General features: G+C 40.0%; 1 protein-coding gene across 8 annotated transcripts in view; it reads left to right on the top strand.

The window, feature by feature from the left end:
* Window positions 1-19,642, top strand: part of KCNJ16 (potassium inwardly rectifying channel subfamily J member 16) — a 499,644-nt gene that overhangs the window by 420,150 nt on the left and 59,852 nt on the right. For 3 of the 8 annotated variants that reach the window (XR_014820848.1, XM_084983839.1, XM_021066711.2), the window contains exon 1: window positions 1,230-1,294. The exons of the other annotated variants lie outside the window; for them this stretch is intronic. The gene's annotated coding sequence lies outside the window, so the exon portion shown is untranslated. Of the gene's footprint in view, window positions 1-1,229; window positions 1,295-19,642 lie in introns of those variants that run through there. 8 annotated transcript variants of the gene reach the window in all.

Here is a 19,642-nt window from a genome sequence, read left to right as displayed (position 1 = left end):
TATGTCTAGATACTCATGTTGCCACAGAAGAAAGGGTGGGGGGAAAAACTGTAATTGCAATGTATACATGTAAGGATAACCTGACCCCCTTGCTGTACAGTGGGAAAATAAGAAAGAAAGAAAGAAAGAAAGAAAGAAAGAAAGAAAGAAAGAAGGAAGGAAGGAAGGAAGGAAGGAAGGAAGGAAGGAAGGAAGGAAGGAAGGAAGGAAGGAAGGAAAGAAAGAAAGAAAGAAAGAAAGAAAGAAAGAAAGAAAGAAAGAAAGAAAGAAAGAAAGATGCTAATTCCCTGCTAGCACAGTACTGCTTTTGAGATTTCGTGGACACAGCTCCCCCAGGTTCTGAAGAGCCCAGATTATTATTTCCTTAGTCTCTTGGGACTACCGTTCACATTTTGGGACATTTCTCTTGACTCCATCATCTCTTCACTTACTCAGTTTTTCTGACTTCGGGTCAGCCAGCTTGGCCACATGACCACCTCAACATTGCATTTAATCCCTGAGGACTGATGGCCAGGGCAGAGGAGCTATCAGATTGTACATTCTGGATCTGGACAGCCGCCTCTGTTTTCTTTGTCATCTCCGTCCTAAACTCTGATTCTTAAGGTTTGGGGGAGGGGGAAACCTTTAGCCCCCCCACCTCAGCCTTCTGCTCATCAAGGCTTACTCAGCTGTGGCTGCCAGTTCTTCACAACTGTGTTGCACCGGGTAAATAATCATTAAAGGCATATTGAATAAAGGAATGAATGGTTGCTTGGCTATTTCTGGTTGTCTTGTCTCTGTTTTTATTGGCATCCAATCTCAACTCTTACCTGCTAAGATGTAGACAAAAGAACCCACGTGAAAAGAGCTTCTTTGCATGGCTCTAAGTCTGAAAATTGGCAGGAGTGTTTTCATAGGTTAGCTCCCCACAACCCTGTTTGTAAATATTTGAGTCATTTACTGTCATTGTTGATCTTATTTCTGGCCCAGGAAATCTTCCTCCTTTGCCTCCCAGACCAAGTGAAAAGTCAGGTATGCTTGAATGCCCTTCCCACTGTACCTGCTCCAGAGGTTCGGGGGCGGGGCCCTAAACCCAGCCTCAGCTGACCGGCTATCGCCTGCTTTATAAGATGCCAAGGGCTACCTATGTAGATTCCCAGGGTGGAACTGTAGGAACAAACCAGTGTCAATGGTTAACCCAGGTTCTTGTTATCTGGAGCTTTTCTTTCCTGTATTATTAACTAAAGAACATTTTTACCATTGCTCAGCTGTGAGTACCCAGCTCCCACATCCTCTCTGGGGAGAGTGAATACAGGTAAGCATGGCTCTTTTTGTCTGTTATTATCAAAGTCATTCAGCCTGTGTTTCATTCATGCTGGCCTCTTTGATTAAATGCAATGCTGTGTATTCAGCAATGAAAATATCAGCGCTGAACGAAATGCAGTTAGGTTCATTTAATTTCCTATACAAATGCTTTAAGTAGGTGTCTGTGTCATATTCCTTGAGTTCTTTTGAAGCTTTGGTCAAAAGTAGTCTCAAATTGGTCTCTGCAGAGTTTACTAGAGATCCTATATGCCACTGTATATGTAGATATTTAAAAGTGACTTCCTCATAACCCATATTCAATACCTGATGGAGTGTCCCATAGTTTCTATCAAAAGCAAGTTACTACAGCTGCATAAATGTGTACATTTATGAATATATGTATATATTTATGAATATATGGCTTCAAATGTTGAAAAGTGGGTTTACACATCCTCTGAAAAAACTTCAAGAAAAATACATTAATTTTTTTTAAGAATTATATGTAGTGACATAAGAAATGAAATATCCTTTTTCTAGGCTTATTTTTTAACATATATTAGAAGTAGAGAATTTTCTCCTATTGTGTTCACCTTAATTTCTCAAGAAAAAAATTTTTTTGTCCATTAAAACCACAGAACTGTTGTCTTTGAGTGTTTATTCAGTAAACTATAGACTTATCTACCCTTGCTCTCTGGACACCATGAATTCTTTAACATATAAAATTTGAATTGTCTCCCTTGTGGTTGGATGCAGGTGATAAATAAGAACTTTCTTATAAAATCCATGGATTTGGGCCATTTGCATGATACTTTTATGTAGTCATATGAACTAAAAGGCCTTTGGGGAAATAGGGCTGGTGTATTTCTTTTGAACATTATCCTTACAGCTACAAGAGACAGATCCTTCGGAGGAAATATATATATATTAATGTACTTTTGCCACTTTACTTTGGAAAATATAGACCAACCACTCCCTAAGTCAGATTTTAACCAATAAAGTGACTTGCAGCGCCTAAACCACAGCTGTTTTGTAGAATACCATTTAGAGTTCCTGAAATTAAGCCAAAAATAAGTTTAAAAGTGAACAGGGTCTAGAGTTCAATCCAAATCAGCAAAGGGAGAGAGAGAGAGTGAAACAGAGACAGAGAAAGGCAGTGAGAGAGCCAGAGTAACTGATCAATGTAATTCCTGCTTAAGTTTATTTTTAGAACATGAGAATTATGATAAATCCAAGACAGTGCCGTGCAAAACAAGACCATGACAACATTTGAGACTGGAAGAAAAGACTGAAGTGGGAGAGGCATTCAATATGCTATTTTAATGCATTTTCCTAAATAAGTATATTTTTATTTGCAAAAGAACGAGAGTTTTCAAGGACCTTGAAAAAATGTTTTTCTTTGTTTTTTTTTTTTTTTTTTTTTCATTATATATGTGAGTGGTGAGTCCATGTCAAGACTTGGATATAAATTAGTGGAAAGTTAGAAATTAGCAAAAAGGATCGTTTATGGGAAACCAATAGATATATGAAAAGTATTTAGAGTAAATATTTATAATCAAAACAACCCAAGGGTTTAGTCTAACCTTCTCTTTTTTGAATTTGTAAAATCCATCACTTAACAAACGGTTTAGCTTTTGTCCCCTACAGATTTAACCTTGAGCATTTTATGTTACTTGCTTGTTCTAGGAAAAGTGACCTCAAATCTATCTTTAGGAATAGAGGATGGAAAAGGTCATTGTTTCGGACGTCACATAGTCTGTACATGCGTGACGGTAGAGCGGGGAAGAAGGCACTCAAGTGCTGACTTTGTTCTGGATGATTAAATACTAAATTTGTTAGAGCTTCACTCGGACTTTGAAAGGAGCCATTATATTCACTTTATAGGTGAAGATCAGGTTTTCCACTTTCTGGCTGTGTCATATTGAGGAAGTCATGCAGCTTCTTCACGTCTAAGATTCAGACTTAGTCTTGTCCGAATTACAAAATGAATGCATTTCTCATCCTACCTTTTCTAATATGATAATGCCGGGCGTTGTTAGGCTTGATTCAAACAGCCAACAGGAAATGCCCCCAAAAGATTGCACTCAAGTGATCACTGTGCACGGATGCGGCTAAGAATACCCTCACCAATATCCTCACTCTTGAACCCACTGCTGATGTTTTCTCCATGGATATAGGTTTCAGCATTGTAGCCCTATCACTCTGCATAGCTGACACCTTAACCCTCAAGAATCTACTCTGATTCTTTTTGTAAAATGATGTCTGACACAGCTCTTCTTTTCTAGGCATATACAACTACATCACATTGATAAAAGAAGTTCCTCTAGAACACAGGAAATTTCACTATTTGTTTTTTCTGCTAATACCTTTTTTTTAATATTGGAAAGGAAATAAATTAATTTTCTTAAGAAGGCAATGACCTACATTTTGCATATTAAAAAATAAACTCTAGGATTCTGATTTTTTTTCCCTCTTTTTTTTTTTTGGCCACCATAGTCTTAATTCCTTGACCCCCACTGACATGGAGATAATGGGTCATCTAGTCATTTCCCTGATTTGATTGTTACTGCACTTAGCAAAAAACATTTGTCTCTAATTTATTCATTGATTGAGCCACTCAACAAATATTTTAAAAGTCCTAAAGCCTGATGGTTACATGGGAGACTGTTTATTCCAATGAAACCCTTTTCTTTAAGAACTTAAGACTAGTGAAGGAGGAAAAACATAATTAGTCATGGAGTGATATAATATTTCATGTATTTAATAAATACATATTGATTGACTGCTCTGTACCAGGCAATGGTTAGACATTAAAGATATATTGATGAAAATAAAAAGACAAAAATCCCTGCCTTCATGGATCTCAAGTTTTAATAGATGCTGGGGAGACTATCAATAAGGAAAATAAATTGGACATCAATGGTGATAAGTCCTATGGAAGGAAACATACCAGGTGGGGAATGGAGGAGTGAGAGTGTTGTATTGGTTGTTTTAGAACAACAATTTGTTATTTCACTGTTTGTGGTGTTCAGGAATCCAGGCTTCTCTGGATCAGGGTCAGGGTCTCTCATGCTGCAAAGAGTCCAGTGGGACTGCAGTCCTCTCAAGCCTCACCCAGGGGAGGATTCTCTCCCAAGCTCAATCACATGGTCCTTGGCAGGATTTTGTTGCTCTGGGGCAGTTGGATTGGGGGGGAGGGGGGCTCAGTCTCTCCTAGTTGTTGGCTAAAGTTCTCCTTGGGTTCCTTGCCACTTGGGCCTCTCCATAACATAGCGCCCAACATGGCAGCTGGTTTCCATTAGCTCAAGCAAGCAAGGAAGGAGGACAGAATATGGCCATATTCTATTGATTAGAAATGAGTCACTTATGCCAGCTGATACCAGGGGAGGGGTTTACACCAAAGGATGAACACCAGGAGGCGGGGATCATTGGGGGCCATCTCCAAAGCTGCCACTCAAGATTTACAGGATTATAATAGGATTTAAATAGGATTGTCAAAGGGAGCTTCACTACATAAGTGGTCAAAGACTTGGAGGTGATGAGGAAGTGAGCAAGGTAGATACCTTGAAGCAGAGCAGTCCAGGCAAACAGAATAGCCTATGCAAAGCTCTGATGTGCTGGGCATGTTGGAGAAACAAGGAGAACAGTGTGGCTAAAGCACAGTTATAAAGGGAAGAGTAATGACAGATGAAGTCAGGTATATGCCAAGATGTTTTTCTTTCCAATATGGAGAGGATTCTGCAAGCTAGATGTGTCTGAGATGGTATAAAGGACCAGGGGAGGTATATATTTGAAGAAATTGACAGGGAGGAAGAATAATATGGATGGCAGGCAGGTAGTGATGAACCACAAGATACAGAGGTGGGAATGAGGGGGACATTGTGCCTCCAGCTTGACCAATGAAAAAATTAAAAGCTATCTTAACACAGAGGCTGATGTCCTGCTCACCAAATGTGACTTGTAAGGAACACACCAATCTCATCAACACAGAAACTCACCCCAGCTCTTACCAACAGACAGGGGATACAAAGCAAACGTAGATATCTTGGGCAGTAAACAGTATTAGAAGGCTTTCTCCAAATGCCGCTCTCCCAGTTAGGGTGCACTCTTCTAATTTTAGCAAGTAATGGCCAACAAGTCACCCGTAAGTCTTAGAATCTTCAAATGCTCCCTTTGTTAGAAACCATGGAAGTAAGACCTCTAAACAACCAGTGCTTCTGAGATGCATATTGTTCTCATCTGTTGGGGCTGCTGTGCTAAAAATACTATAGACTGAGTGATTTAAAGACAGACATTTATTTCTCACAGTTCCCAAGAATGGAAATCCAAGATCGAAGTGCCAGAAAAGTGGCTATCTGGTGAGACCCACTTTCTGGTTCATAGAGGACTATCTTTGCACTGTGTCCTCATATGGCAGAAGCAACAAAGCTCTCTGGGGTCTCTATTATAAGGGTACTAATTCCATGCATGAGGGCCCCACCCTCACGACCTAATCACCTTTCAAAGGTACCACGTCCTCAATCTATCACACTGGGGGGTTAGGATTTCAACATATGAACTTTGGGAGGACACAAACATTCAGTGCATAGCATCAGTTCGTGTTGAAATAAACTCAGTTAGGTTGTTTTTCATTAAATTTTCTAGGCCCAAGAGCTCAACTTTAGGGGGAAAAAATGGCCTGTCTGTACTCTGCAATGCCTTGTACTGAAGTATTCTTCTGTAGAAACAGCTGCATCCTGCTTTCTTAGCTGGCCAGCCTCAGGAGACTTGGAAGATAATGCTTTTTATCATCATTTTTAGGCCATATATACCCTGGACTTTGTAGTTATTTAAACATAAGGGGTTGATGACTTTATTTTTTCTTACAGCTTCTCTTCAGTGAAAAAATAAAAACAGGGTCCATTTTTTCCCTCCTGTCACTCCAGGGCTTACTACTCTGAAACCAAGGATTCAGATGCAAAATGTATATAGAATTTTCAAGAGGGTTTTACTTTTAAAACTTTATCTGGTTACATTGGCTCCACATTTACTCTGTTTCAAAAATAGACCTGAAACTGTCCACAGATGCAAAGGAAAACTGAAAAAAGTCAATCATCTGAGTAAGAAACAGCCCCAAAATAGATTTACTCAACAATTCCACATAAAGATTTTTACCTTAACAATGTACAGAAATATCACCTCAAGTCCTGATTTTATTTTGCTTATTTGAATATAAAGACTTCAAATTGTTACATGGCTTTAGATTATATTCCTTAAGATTTATTTTTTTAACTCAGAAACAAACATTCAATTATTTTTTTAAAGAAAAGAAAGTGAGTTCCAGCACACATGACCAAAAACGTATTTCATCATGGGGAATTTTCGTTTTTCATTATATTACATTTTAAATTAGAACCATGTTCCCATGCAATCAATAGTCATGCATTGGGTCTGGATACCAAGATGACAAAGACCTGGTCTCTGCCCTCAGTCTGGCAGAAAAAGGCAGATCTGTAAATAATTAAAAGCGATCCAATGGCCTAGTACCATTGATAACATAAAATATGATTAGCGCATCAACCAATTGAACTTTTTTTCAGGAAAGCAATAGGGCGACAGCCAAATTTGTGGCATGTTGCCATTGTCCTGGGTATGCTTTTAGCATTAAGAGCTTTTAGGCACTAAAGTATCATTTTTACTATGAACTCTTTTACAAGATTATTTTTGTTGCCAGAATCTCACTCATTGTTCTCTTACTTTTCCTGTTTTCTTTCGCTTATAGTTGGGTAACTAGTCAGAGTTATCCAGAGAAATAGAACCAAATAGGATAGATAGATAGATAGAGAGAGAGAGAGAGAGAGAGAGAGATAGAGAGATAGATAGAGAGAGATAGATAGACAGATAGATAGACAGATAGATAGAAAGAAAGGAATAAAGAAGGGGGGGGAAGAAAAAGAGACTTAATATAAGGAATGCGTCTTATGATTGTGAGAGCTGGCAAGGCTGAAATCTGTAGGGTGGACTGGCAATCTTAAGTCCAAAATTTGTGAGGCAGGACTGCAAGCAGGAAACTCAGAGTATGTTGCAGCTTTGGACCAGAATTACTACTTCTTGCTTCTTCTTTTGGAAACCTCAGTCTTTGCTCCTAATGCCTTCTACTGATTGGATGAGGCCCACCTCCACCCACACTGTCTTCTGCTTTACTCAAAGTCTACAGATTGCTAATGTTCATCACATCTAGCTAATATCTTCACAGTAACATCAGAATGATTTTTGAGCAAACAGCTGGGCATCATAGCCTGGCCAAACTGATACCAAAAAAATCATTCATCCCAGGAACACATGGTACCTTCACTATGATTGTATTTAACCATACAATTATTAGACGTTCTAAGTTTGAAGCTTCCGTTTCTATAAAACATTTTAGCTATATTTTATTTATTACATATATTTTAAATTCTGTAAGAAGAATATGTCTAAAAAATACCATAATTTTGCACGGAAGCATCCAGTCATTTAATACAGCACTTGCAGTGCTATAATTTTTTAATAGGCAGTCTGGACAAAGAGAAAATGATTTCTTTTCATTGAGACAAAGAACAAATTATTTTAAAAGACACCACGGTCAAGCCTGCAAATGGCCTCAACTGTTGTTCTATTAACTGCACTTTCCATACCATCTATTTTGGCTCTTAGATGTTCTCTCCTAGGTTTTTGTGTGGTTTACTTTTCATATGTCTGAGTCCTACATCCCGATGACTGTGCCCACAATAGTAGCTGCGTGCTGGGAGCTATGAGAAGTCACAAGATAAACATGATGTATCTTTTCAAAGCATTAATTAATTCAGCAATTTGTATGGAGCATGGGCGGATTAAATAATTTAACTGAAAAGCAGGTTAAATATTTATCTTTGTAATGCAGCATATAGTTTATTCCTAAGACTGGAATATTTTGAGCTTAGGCCTGGTCCTTTGTGTTATATTCTCAGATCACCTAGGATTTGGGTAAGGCTAAAAAGAATATATTCATTTCTCTTCTGTTTTTTCATGGAAAATTTTGAGAAGCATTATTCAAAGATGATTTTTGTTGAGGTCAAATACTTGAGTTAGGTTAGAACTCGATTAGGGAATGGACTCTGCCCGCCTCTATCCCCCACCCAAATACCGGCTCACCCCCAAACTCAGCCAGTCTTCTCACAACTATGCACTTATCTCATGTGAAACTGTTCCAAACCATAGTAAGTCAGAACGTTCTGTCTCTGCTTTGGGAAAATAATCCAAAGTAACCTCACAAAACAAGGCACCTGGCATAATGGCTGGACCACAAAAATTGCTCATCAGGTCTCTAACTCAAGGCTCTCCTGTGCATTGGGTGGGTCTGCTGGATAAGAACTGAGTAATATTATCCACCTTGCACTTACCTGAAAGACACACTCAGCCAACTTGATGAACTTGGAGGTTATTAACTGACCTTTTAGCGTTCTCATCATGTACTGTTGAGTTCTATTTATAGACAGCACAGTCAAATCCTTCCCCAGACTTGCAACTAAAATTTGAGAAGGTGCCAGGCTATTAGAGGCTATGAGCCATGTGCCAGGATTGTCACATCCAGAAACCTGCTCCTTTTGTTTAGGCCAGAATTGAGTCAACTTGTGGGTGGTTAGAGAACACTCAAGGAGAAAGTGGTGTGGCTAATTTGAGAGAATTATCTAAGACTTAGGAGTTACACATATTTAAATTTAGGCTTTGTGGGAATAGAAGGCGGTTTCATTTCCTTATGACTAAATTTTTATTTAATGGTACTAGATAACAATATTGAGTTGCAGATAAGATTACACCACTTACAGGAGGAGTTTTAAAGCTAAAGAAACATTCAGAGAAACAAAGCTGAAGGAAGCACAATCATAAACGAGCAGACCCAAACAAAACCAAACTGAAGCAAAAATACTCTGTGCTTTATACTCACAACGGGAATCAAGATGGTATTTCCACGCCTTAGATTGCTGTAGGCAGAATATTTCTTATGTGCTTGTCCTAAACACTTGTGCCAACATATTCCTGTTCTTTGCTGGCATAAAGAAGGGCCACTGTTTCTCCAGTTGTGCATGGAATTTTGTGTGAAAAAAAAAAGTGACTATTAATTATGCACAGAGTAATACCATGATAAACCACATTGTGGACCTGATTATTTTAGGCATCAAAATAATAGCATTCAGTGACCACATTGCCACTCCGTAGACACAGTGTTGTCGTCTTTTACATTTTGGTTTCACACATTGAACAAACAGCACCTCTGTTCTTCAGAGTAGGTGTACAATACTCGTTCCATTGTGCCCTAGGGTATATACAGATAAATCGGTCAGCTCCTTGTGGGCAGGAAAGACAAAGCCTCTAGCAAAGGAGGACACAGGCAGAAAAACCAACTTTGTTGCACAATTGAGGGAAGCTTGACATTGGAAGTAACACTAGTGCATAAGCTTGAAGTAGAAAGGTATGTCCGCCTGATCTACAAAGAGGCTGACGTCTTTGGGAAAATATGACAGGTTCATTGTGCCTGGAGTGTAGGGTTCTTGGTGTGAGGATGGAGGCAGGGTGGGGATACATGGGATAAAGTGACTATGACCTAGGTAGTAGCTGACATGGGAGGGCTGTTTATAGGGTTTACCCTTCTTCCCCAAATCACTTGCGACTCTAGTTCTAGGACTGAATGAGTTCCCCATTACCTGTGACTGATTCTGGGAAAGGAGGAGGAGCTAATAGAAAACGTAGAGAACAGAGAAGAGATAGAAGCGGCTAATTGATGATGTTTTTCTGCCTTACAGAGGACTCTGATTCCCATGCCGGTGGTCTTTTCCAAGAAATAGAACTCTTTCTAAGACAAATTACTTAATGATTGCCTATCAGGGCTCTGTTTTCTTCTGAAGTTGTCCGTTCTCCCTGCTTTATTACCCTAAACTGTATGAATAACAACCTGCTGTCACTCTGTTCATGGTCAGTGTATTTTTTCACGCCTGAATGGAGTGCCTGGGGTGGTATTAGAATCCACCTGTAAAGATTCAGTTCTTCTGTATACCGGAGGTAATTAGAGACACTGGGAGAGGCATCAGGCTGTGGAAAGAACATGAGGCTCCAAGTCAGAAGTCTTCAGTCTTACTATCATTACGCATTTATTTTTATTTGACCATAAGTGGGTCTTCATTGTCAATTTCCTCATCTTCAAAATAAAAAGTATTCCCATTATCCATGTATTCATTCCTTCAACACTTAATAGTATGTGTGTGTGTGTATATATATATATAGTATAAATATATGTATGTATATACACATATACATATATTCATTCTTCTAGTGGTTCTGCTTTCCTAATCAAACTCTGAAAACCAAGCCTCTTAGGTATCGTAAAATTTAGATTTATCCTGAGAGTTTACCTTATATATTGGGTCATGCATCTGGTGCTGGAGCCTGAAGCTGCAAGGCCAGGTGGATGTGAAATTAAGGGGGGAAAGTGAGCACCAGCAAAGATTGGCTGGAAGTCACCAGGATGAAATGGAACCCATGTCCATCTCTCACAGCCTCTGCGCCTCCAACAAGATCATGAGGTGACCAGCATGGGAAGCTGCTGCCCTCCCTCGTGTAACCCAGGAACCATAGACGCTGAAGGAGGAGACCCAGCAGGAACCACAGGTTCACCTGATGCTCTGTGCCAACAACATGATTAGTGACAACCCGTGAAATTCGCCGCAGTGCCTCGTGCCCTGTGCAGACCTTCTGGTGTAAAGAGCATGTGGCTCCTGGTGTACTTCTGCCTTACAAATGTCACGTGCAGTATTTCCCATGGCCCAGGCCACCTGGAACTATGAAGGAAGTGTAATTCTGGAACCTGGAGTCCCACTTTACCTAAATCGATCCCATCCAAATCTACCACCTCGGACCCCTGTCATTCAGAATATAAAGAAATAAATGATTGAACATAGTTCCTATCTCCAGACAGCTAACTCTACGGTGGGAGAGAGTCTCTCATCACTCTGATATGAGGTATAATTGAACTATTTGTATAATAGAGCACAGGCACCAAGTAAGAATAATACACATGAGCAAGCCTTGGAAGTGTTAACCTTTTAATGGTTTTTCAGAGTCACATTTTGGCAGTTTGACATTATATTATCTCTATTTTAAAACCATAAACTGGAAAATGAATTTGTTCCAAAGATTTTAATGAATGTGTCTTCCGTGAAATCCTTCTGGCTTTATCTTATTTCACGTGGGAAGCTGGTGGTGCTGAATGGATAGCGACCAAATCTCTACATGAACCCAAATCTTTTCGTTCATGTAACTATTCCTGCTTATTGAAGAGACCAGCCTTTTTTTTTCACAGAGATGATGTTGGTCTTGCTTAAGTAGAACTCACCCCTCTTTTAAACTGAGGAGAAATAAAACATACATTAGGAAATTCCTTGACCAGACACAGACTTCCTTGATCATCGATCATAAAGAGAAAAGCACCAAAGACAGGAAATAGCCTCAAAATGTGATGCCAAAACTCTCCTCTGAAAACGACACGTTTATCATCACCATCATAGCTTCATGTTCTCTCCTATTTCTTTACTAACGTATGTTTGACTAACTCTTTCTTCCACCTCTGTTTCTCTTCCTTTGATGCTGTCTAGTGGAGTAGATTTGGTACATTTCAGAGAGTTCCTGTTTTCTCTGTATCACAAAGGTAGTCACAATGGATAGATGGGCTCCTTCATTCTTTGACAAGTTCATATCCAAAAGCTCTGTCACCAAAGTCAGAAAAAGAAGGTATTTCTGCCAAATGTTCCACGAACGATATGAGGCTATATGGAGAAACTTACGAGATGTTTAACCTACCAGTAACAGAGGAACATGTGACATTTCGCAGCAGAAATAATATTTTCAATTTACTCATTGATTTTTATTTAACAAATACAGGGTGCTAACTGTATACTGTGCATTATTTAAGTGTTTTACAAGTGTTAATCCTTCTATCCCCCACCAAGGATCTTCATTTTCACAGATAAGATAAAAGGGGCCCAGGGAGTTCCCGTTGTGGTTTAGCAGTAATGAACCTGACTGGTAGTATCCATGAGGATATGGATTTGATCCCTGGCCTCGCTCAGTGGGTCTGGGACCCAACATTGCCATGAGCTGTGGTGTAGGTCGGATGCCAAGTGGTTGTGGCTGTGGCTGTGGCGAAGGCTGGCAGCTGCATGTCTGATTTGCCTGAGAACTTGCATTTGCTGTAGGTGTGGTCCTATAAAGCAAAATTTTTTTTTTTTTAATTTTAAAAAAGAGGAGTTCCCGTCGTGGTGCAGTGGTTAATGAATCCGACTAGGAGCCATGAGGTTGCGGGTTCAATCCCTGGCCTTGCTCAGTGGGTTAAGGATCCGGCGTTTCCGTGAGCTGTGGTGTAGGTTACAGACATGGCTCAGATCTGGCATTGCTGTGGCTCTGGTGTAGGCAGGTGGCTACGGCTCTGATTGGACCCCTAGCCTGGGAATCTCCATATGCTGCAGAAGCGGCCCTAGAAAAGGCAAAAAAAGACAAAAAAATAAATAAATAAAAGACAAAAAAAAAAAAAAGAAAGAAAACATGGGCACAGAGACACCATGAAACATTCCCAAGGTCACACAGCTAGTAAAATGGCATAGCTGATTTTGGAGTGGGCAGCCTTTCTATATGTGTTTTAAGCACATTGTTTGCCTTCTTAACTGCTAATCTGTGCCCTCTAAAGAACCTCAGTTCCCCATAAATTCATGTCTGTGTGATTATTAGGAAAGTTAAATTATAGGTACATCTAACATTCAAGAAACCTTTGTACACAACTCACGGTGGAAGCCTGAGAAATGTTCAGGTACTGAAATGATAAAATAGAATCAAACCCTACCCCGTGAATCCTGCTCTCTGCTCTCTGATTATTAGTTTCTTTGAAGTATTCTATTTTGCATGCCAAGCATTAAATTGTTCTTTCTCCATCAAAGGCATTTAAAGAATAAAAAACGAGCAAATCAGAAATACAAAAGGAGATACCTGTATTCTAACAGGCTGCACCAGCACAGGATTTGTCATTTTCCTCAAAAGTTAATAAACACACAGAGTTTTACCACCGTAATTAATAAGGATTTCACTTCATTGAGCAAGCAGGATGTTCAGTCTAAGGAAAGTGATCATTCATTGCTGGGGAAAATACCATCATTCTTCAAGGTCCTAATGACATATGGAGGTCTCTTGGCTTTCATAGCAAATACTGAACTAATGCCAAACAAGCCAGGTGTTTGAGGGGAAAATATACATAAAAGTAGAGCCTTGAAAGATTTCTTAGCTTAAGAGTATAAAGTCTCTCTCTAATTAATCCAATAAAAAAATAAGCCCTTTCTTTTTGCCAGTATTTACTTCATCAGTTAGAAGTTACTGCTGTTGAGATGCTAATACCTTCAATGAGAGTCTTTGTGGAGAAAATAGGAGCAGTCTTTGTTTTCACTCAGGCATTAAAATTAACTAAGTGGAGTTCCTGTCGTGGCGCAGTGGTTAACGAATCCGACTAGGAACCATGAGGTTGCGGGTTCGGTCCCTGCCCTTGCTCAGTGGGTTAATGATCCAGCGTTGCCGTGAGCTGTGGTGTAGGTTGCAGACATGGCTCGGATCCAGTGTTGCTGTGGCTCTGGCGTAGGCTGGCAGCTCCAATTTGACCGCTAGCCTGGGAACCTCCATATGCCACGGGAGCGGCCCAATAAATAGCAAAAAGACAATAAATAAATAAATTAATTAATTAATTAATTAACTAAGTGATCAGAAGTGTCCCCTATGTTAACCATTCATGCCATAGCAAATCTTGTGTTTCATTGGTTTAGCCATTTATTACAAATAAAGTCAAACTCAGACAAAGCCAGTGATCAGCATAATAAAACTGTATTGTTAATCGTAAAATATTTTTAGCATTCTCTAAAATAAAGCAGTTAACATTACATTTTTACTATTCAAAAATAATTACATCCAAAAATAATAATAATAATAATTCCATGTGCTGCACGTGCAGCTCTAAATAATAATAATCATCATTATTATTATTTTGCTTTTTAGGGCTGTGTATGTAGTATATGGAAGTTCCCAGGCTAGGAGTCAAATTGGAGCTGCAGCTGCTGGCCTGCACCACAGGCACACAACTCAAGATCCAAGCCATGTCTGCGACCTACACTACAGCTCACTGGCAACACCAGATCCTTAACCCACTAAGCAGGGCCAGGACTCAAACCTGCATCCTCATGGTTATTAGTTGGGTTCATTACCACTGAGCCACAACAGGAACTCCCAATTAATTATTTATTAATCGTTTCCCAGGATTCATCATAAGACTATCTCTTGAAGAAAAAGGATGTTTATTTTTAAGGTTAAAAAAAAAAACTATTGGATAAAATTTGGCAGTTGCCCTCCCCTTGAGACTGTTAGTGTCTTTAGTTTAAAGATCACTGAACTCCTGATGGTCTAATAAACTTCTTTGCTGTGTTTGGCGTTTCCTTTTGTGTAGTCTCAGCTTTTAAACTAAAGACCAGATCATTCATTCATGTATTTTTATCTTTCTTGTTTTGTTCATTTTTACTTTTTTTTTTTTAATTTGACTCCTCATGAAAATAATAACAATGTTTGTGGTAGCACTTAAAAGCTTAGAAAACTCCTTTATAGCAGTGATCTCATTTTATCTTCAAAATAACTCTGAGATCAGTGAGAAAAACAGTGGTAGGATTCTCACTCTAGAGATGGAAATACTAAGGACCTGGTCAGTTGAGTCATTCACGGCAGACAAGGGCTTTGACTCTGGATCCGTTTCTCTTTCACATGCTGTGTAACTCTTCCAGATCCTTCTTGTCCTCTTCCTTCTCTGCAGGAGAGCAATCCTAAGTAACAGGTGACTTCTCCACTTACGACGGCTTGCATTGTAGAATTGGACTGACCTGGGTTTTAATCTAGGCTCTGCCCTTAGGCACTATGGAATTTAGGCTAGAGGGTCTCTGTGGGCCAGCCCTAGTAGCATCAGAATCATCTGAGAACTTAAAAAAAAAAAAAAAATGCGAATTCTCAGGCTCCAGGCCTACTGAATCAGCCCCTCCAGGGACAAAGTCCAGCACGTCTAACAAATGCTGCAGGTGATCCTGATGCACATTAAAGTTTGGGAACTGGGGAATATATAGGCTGAAGCACTTCACCCGTAGAATTTGTGTTTCTCTTTCAGTTGGGTCCATGATAGCTGTGATACAGATACAGAGCTCTTATGAGTTTGGGGGCAGTAACTATGAAGAGCTAACACACGGCAGACAGGCACTTTAGAAACGTCTGAAGTTTCCAGGGGATTGAATGTTATTACAAGGATTAATGGTAACTCATTCAATGAATTCGGTCCTCTGACGTCAGAAGTGAAGTGATCACCTTTCTTGGGTGCAGCATTAGTTTTAAACCGTGAAAAGAGAACTCTTCAACTTAAGGGTAAACTAGACGGCCCTCTTTGACTGTATTCAAAGTAGTTAGTGGTTGCCACTGAAAAGAAATCAAATGAAGTCAAATACCTGTCTTTTTTTTTTTTTTCCCCTACCAGGAACTTTAGTAAAAAGCCAAGGTGGGGACATGACCTCTGTCTTTGTCACCAGCATTTTATTTGTTGTTTGCTTATACGGGATTCTGGCAGTTGTGTCATAATAGCTTTGCCCAATGACCAGTTTTAGTTTCATGTATTAAATTACTGAAATTTTAGATATCTTCATGTGGCTCAGTAATTTAAAAGTCTTCAGTTTTAAAAAAATCTATAAATTCAATTTAAAAACTCAATGAAGAAATTTTTCAGTCTTGTGTCCACCAAAACATCTGAAAGTCGGTCTTCTGGAGCAATGTGGAGTGCAGAGATAGGAACAAGCAAACGAAGTCAGTTTCTCCTTCTGATTCCTGTTTGACCTCTTCTTGGACTTAGAAGAGTAGAGCATTCTTGCAGAGGACCTGCCATGTCCCAGGCACCATGCTGTAAGCTTGAGGTCACTCTATCCTTATTTACTTGGCTCTTTTCGGGGGTGGGATAGGGTGGGTGGTCTTCTGCAGCAAGAATTGGAGCGTTTAAACCACATTATTTGGCCACCTAAATTCTTGTTTTTATTTTTTACTGAAAATTTAAAAATTAATCAAATGAAGAACCTTGCACAATTTGTACATGAATTTTAACCACCAGGAACAGAACAAGTACCTTAACTATGCTTGCTTGCTTTCTACTCTCGTTTGCCCAGATTCCTAAAGTCTGAAGAGAAACAACCACCTGAGGCCATGTTTTTTGTGTTTACTTGTTCCAGTAGTTCCCAAAGGTGAAATTCTTGACTTGGAGGAGACGGAGCCTTCTGATACTAAAGTGTAAAACTGCAGGTTTTCCGTAACTGTGGTAGAGTCTATAATCAGAGAGCACACTAATAGACTTACTTCACTAGGAAGAAGGGAAAATATTTAGCTATAAACTAGACTTAACCACCACATGTAACATTTTTTCGGAAGGTTACCATATCTCTGTTTACCAAATCTCTCTGTAGATTAAAACAAATTAAAAGTTAGTTAATCCAATATTTACTCCAATATTTACAGAGAACACACGGGTCCAGCTAATTTAGAATCTCCAGTTACACCACGCTGAAGACAAAGGCAGAATGTGATATTCTAACACTTCATAATCCTTTCGGGAACTGCTGCCATTCGGCCTAGTCCTGAAGTTCTGGGGCTGTAAGCAAAGAGACTAAGAGGGGAACCGGTGGTGTCCACTTCCGTCCAGCCTCAGCTCTTTCTTTGCACTGCAAGAGAGCTGTTCAATCATTTGCTCAAGCTTTTTTTTTTTTTTTTTTTTTTTTTTTAGGCTCCACCTCGGATTTAATCACTTACTTATTTTCCTGCCAAAGTATTTAGGCTGATAAACAGGGCAGCTCAGTCTAGGCAGAACCTGCTGTTTCTGCTTCTGTCCGAAGGGTCAAGGGTAGAAAGGCTGTGATTTTATAATTGAATGGGGCAATTGTTCTTGGTTTTTTATTTTTCGCTTGAAAGAGAATGCTACAGGCTTGAAAGCTCTAAGATAAGGGTGAAAGGCTACCCCCCAACAGTGTGCCTTCTCACCGGCCTTTAGCTGGGAGAAAACAGATCGTCTTTGTTGCACTTTGGCTGGATAATGCTGACACAATATACAGGTAATTGAGGTCAGTGGAAATCCTGGGCGTTTATTTCCCCAGGTACTTTTTTTTTTTCCTCTGCCGAATTATGGACCTAGTTCAGGCACATAGTACTACTTACGGAGGTGAATTCACTGGGTGCTTTTAACATACTCACAGGCTAAAGGCCCTTAAAGTCCCAGAGCTGTCATTTTGAAAGATCCCATTCTGTATTCTCTATTCAGTCATCTATGGTTTATCTACCTGAGTGGCCAGCAGGGTATCAAGCACTGTAGATTTTTGCTAAATTTGTCAAGCAGAGAATCTAAAAGATGGAAGTGTCATCTGTTTTGTTTGCTGGATGGCCAGAAATGTAACCAAAACTTTTGTTCAGAAGTATGTTTCAGGAAGATGTATGGCTATGGAAAAAAAGATTCAGAGTCCTTAGATAGGTAAAAGCTTTGCCATTTGGGGACCAACTTCATGTTTTAGCCTTCTTTGCCACCACTTCTCTTTCCCACTTTGCAAAAGTGCTGTGTTCTTTCCTGCATCTCAAGAATATATGTCTTCTCCCACTTAACTCACTCATCTAAGCAAGTGAGAGCCAAATTCACCTTTTCACTGGACGCTTTTCCAGCTGAAAGAGACCAACCAGGGTGCACCCTCCTTTGAGTTCATTCATGGTTCCTATTTCCTCTTCTACTCAGTGACCAGCATCCATGACCATTTCCCACTCATTTGTCTGTTAGTCGAAGCAAAACCAAAGTAAAAATAGAATTTAAGTGGGTTCTATCTTGTCTTCTGAATAGCTTACTAGCCTTTTACAGACTGGCATCATATCTTATCAATTCTAAATTTGCAAATAGCCTGTTGGTTACCAACTTCTTGGACTCTTTCATCAATAGAATTTGTTAAGAGGGCAGACAAGGAATTCAGGCAAGACTTTATTGGGACTGGTTTTGCAACAGGAGGGAACAAAAACAAATAACGGGTGCCTTTGCTCCTGCGCCCAAAAAGGGGCGAGTTGATCCCTTAAATGGGGTGAGTCGGGGGGCAGATTAGTGGGTAGGGCAGGAGGAATGGCTTAGGTTGTCTGCCATCCCCCTTGGTGGTGCTGTGTGCAGGATGCGTGCATGAGCAGGCTCCTGCTTTTGCTCCGGGCACCTCGGAAGTGGCATTTGAGTTTTGGCCTTTTTGTATCTTATTGTTCATGATTCACATCTGTGCAGTTATTTTTAGTCCCTTTGTCGTCCCTTTGTGTTCTCCTGCTAGAGGAGATGTCTGTCCATGTACAGGCACTTTGGTAAAGGTGCAGGTCCCAGGTCCCAGTCTGCCTCGTACTAACCACCTTGAACCTAATAAAAAGGGGAGGCGTATGGGACAGCGCTTGTTTCTTTGAAGCAAAGAATCCAAAGTTAGGCTGACAAATGATAACAGGATTTACTCCTTGGTAGGATGAGTTGTGAACACGTTAAAAACAGGCAGCATTTATCCCAGGTTCTTTTTCTCCTCTGTCCCTCACTCTGTCTTCCAGTTCTCTCTCTCTCTCTCTCTCTCTCTCTCTCCCCCCCCCAATGGTGCTCAGATTTCCTCTCCTCTGCTGTTGCATGTCTAGTTCTTTGCTTTTCTCCCAGGTAGGTCTTCAGTTTTCTCATGTAGGGCTTTATGAGACACTTCCAGGTTGCTTGGCTGCATTTTCGCCTGTACCCTGAAGTCATCTTGGTCCCTTAGCCCCTGAAGAGTACTTCTCCCTTATTTTACCCTCCCAAGTAATATTTACATTGAATCTGAAATGCTTGGGGGCACCGACCACACAGTGGATAACATTAGCAGGTGCAGCCTGATTGGAGGGGAGGGGGAGTTTAACTTAGGCCACGTAGGAGGGGGGGGTTACTTATCCTGTCTAAGCCAAGCCTCCTTATAGGCCAGGAAATCAGGTGTTATACAGCATCAGAAGGTCTAAAGTGTGGCCTGCATCACAAAAGAATTCTAATGTATGCATGTGAAAGCACATTGCACAGTGAGCTCTTACTTTGTTTTTTAATTTAGTTTTTATTGTTTTAGGAGTCTCCTTTTCCACGTGGGATCAAAATAGCTTAAACAACATCTTCCCTTTAGCCTATATATTCTGGTTTATGGAATACACTAGATAAGGAGATTTATTGCCAGGAAATAGACGACCAGTAGTCTGTAAAGTTGAA

Source organism: Sus scrofa, chromosome 12, assembly GCF_054392235.1.
Source record: "Sus scrofa isolate SSC_HxYL_T2T_F1_AM1 chromosome 12, Sscrofa_HxYL_maternal_Yorkshire_Landrace_v2.0, whole genome shotgun sequence".
Classification (NCBI taxonomy): domain Eukaryota; kingdom Metazoa; phylum Chordata; class Mammalia; order Artiodactyla; family Suidae; genus Sus; species Sus scrofa.
The sequence above is the reverse complement of the archived record's forward strand: the minus strand, read 5'-3'. Positions and strand labels throughout refer to the sequence as shown.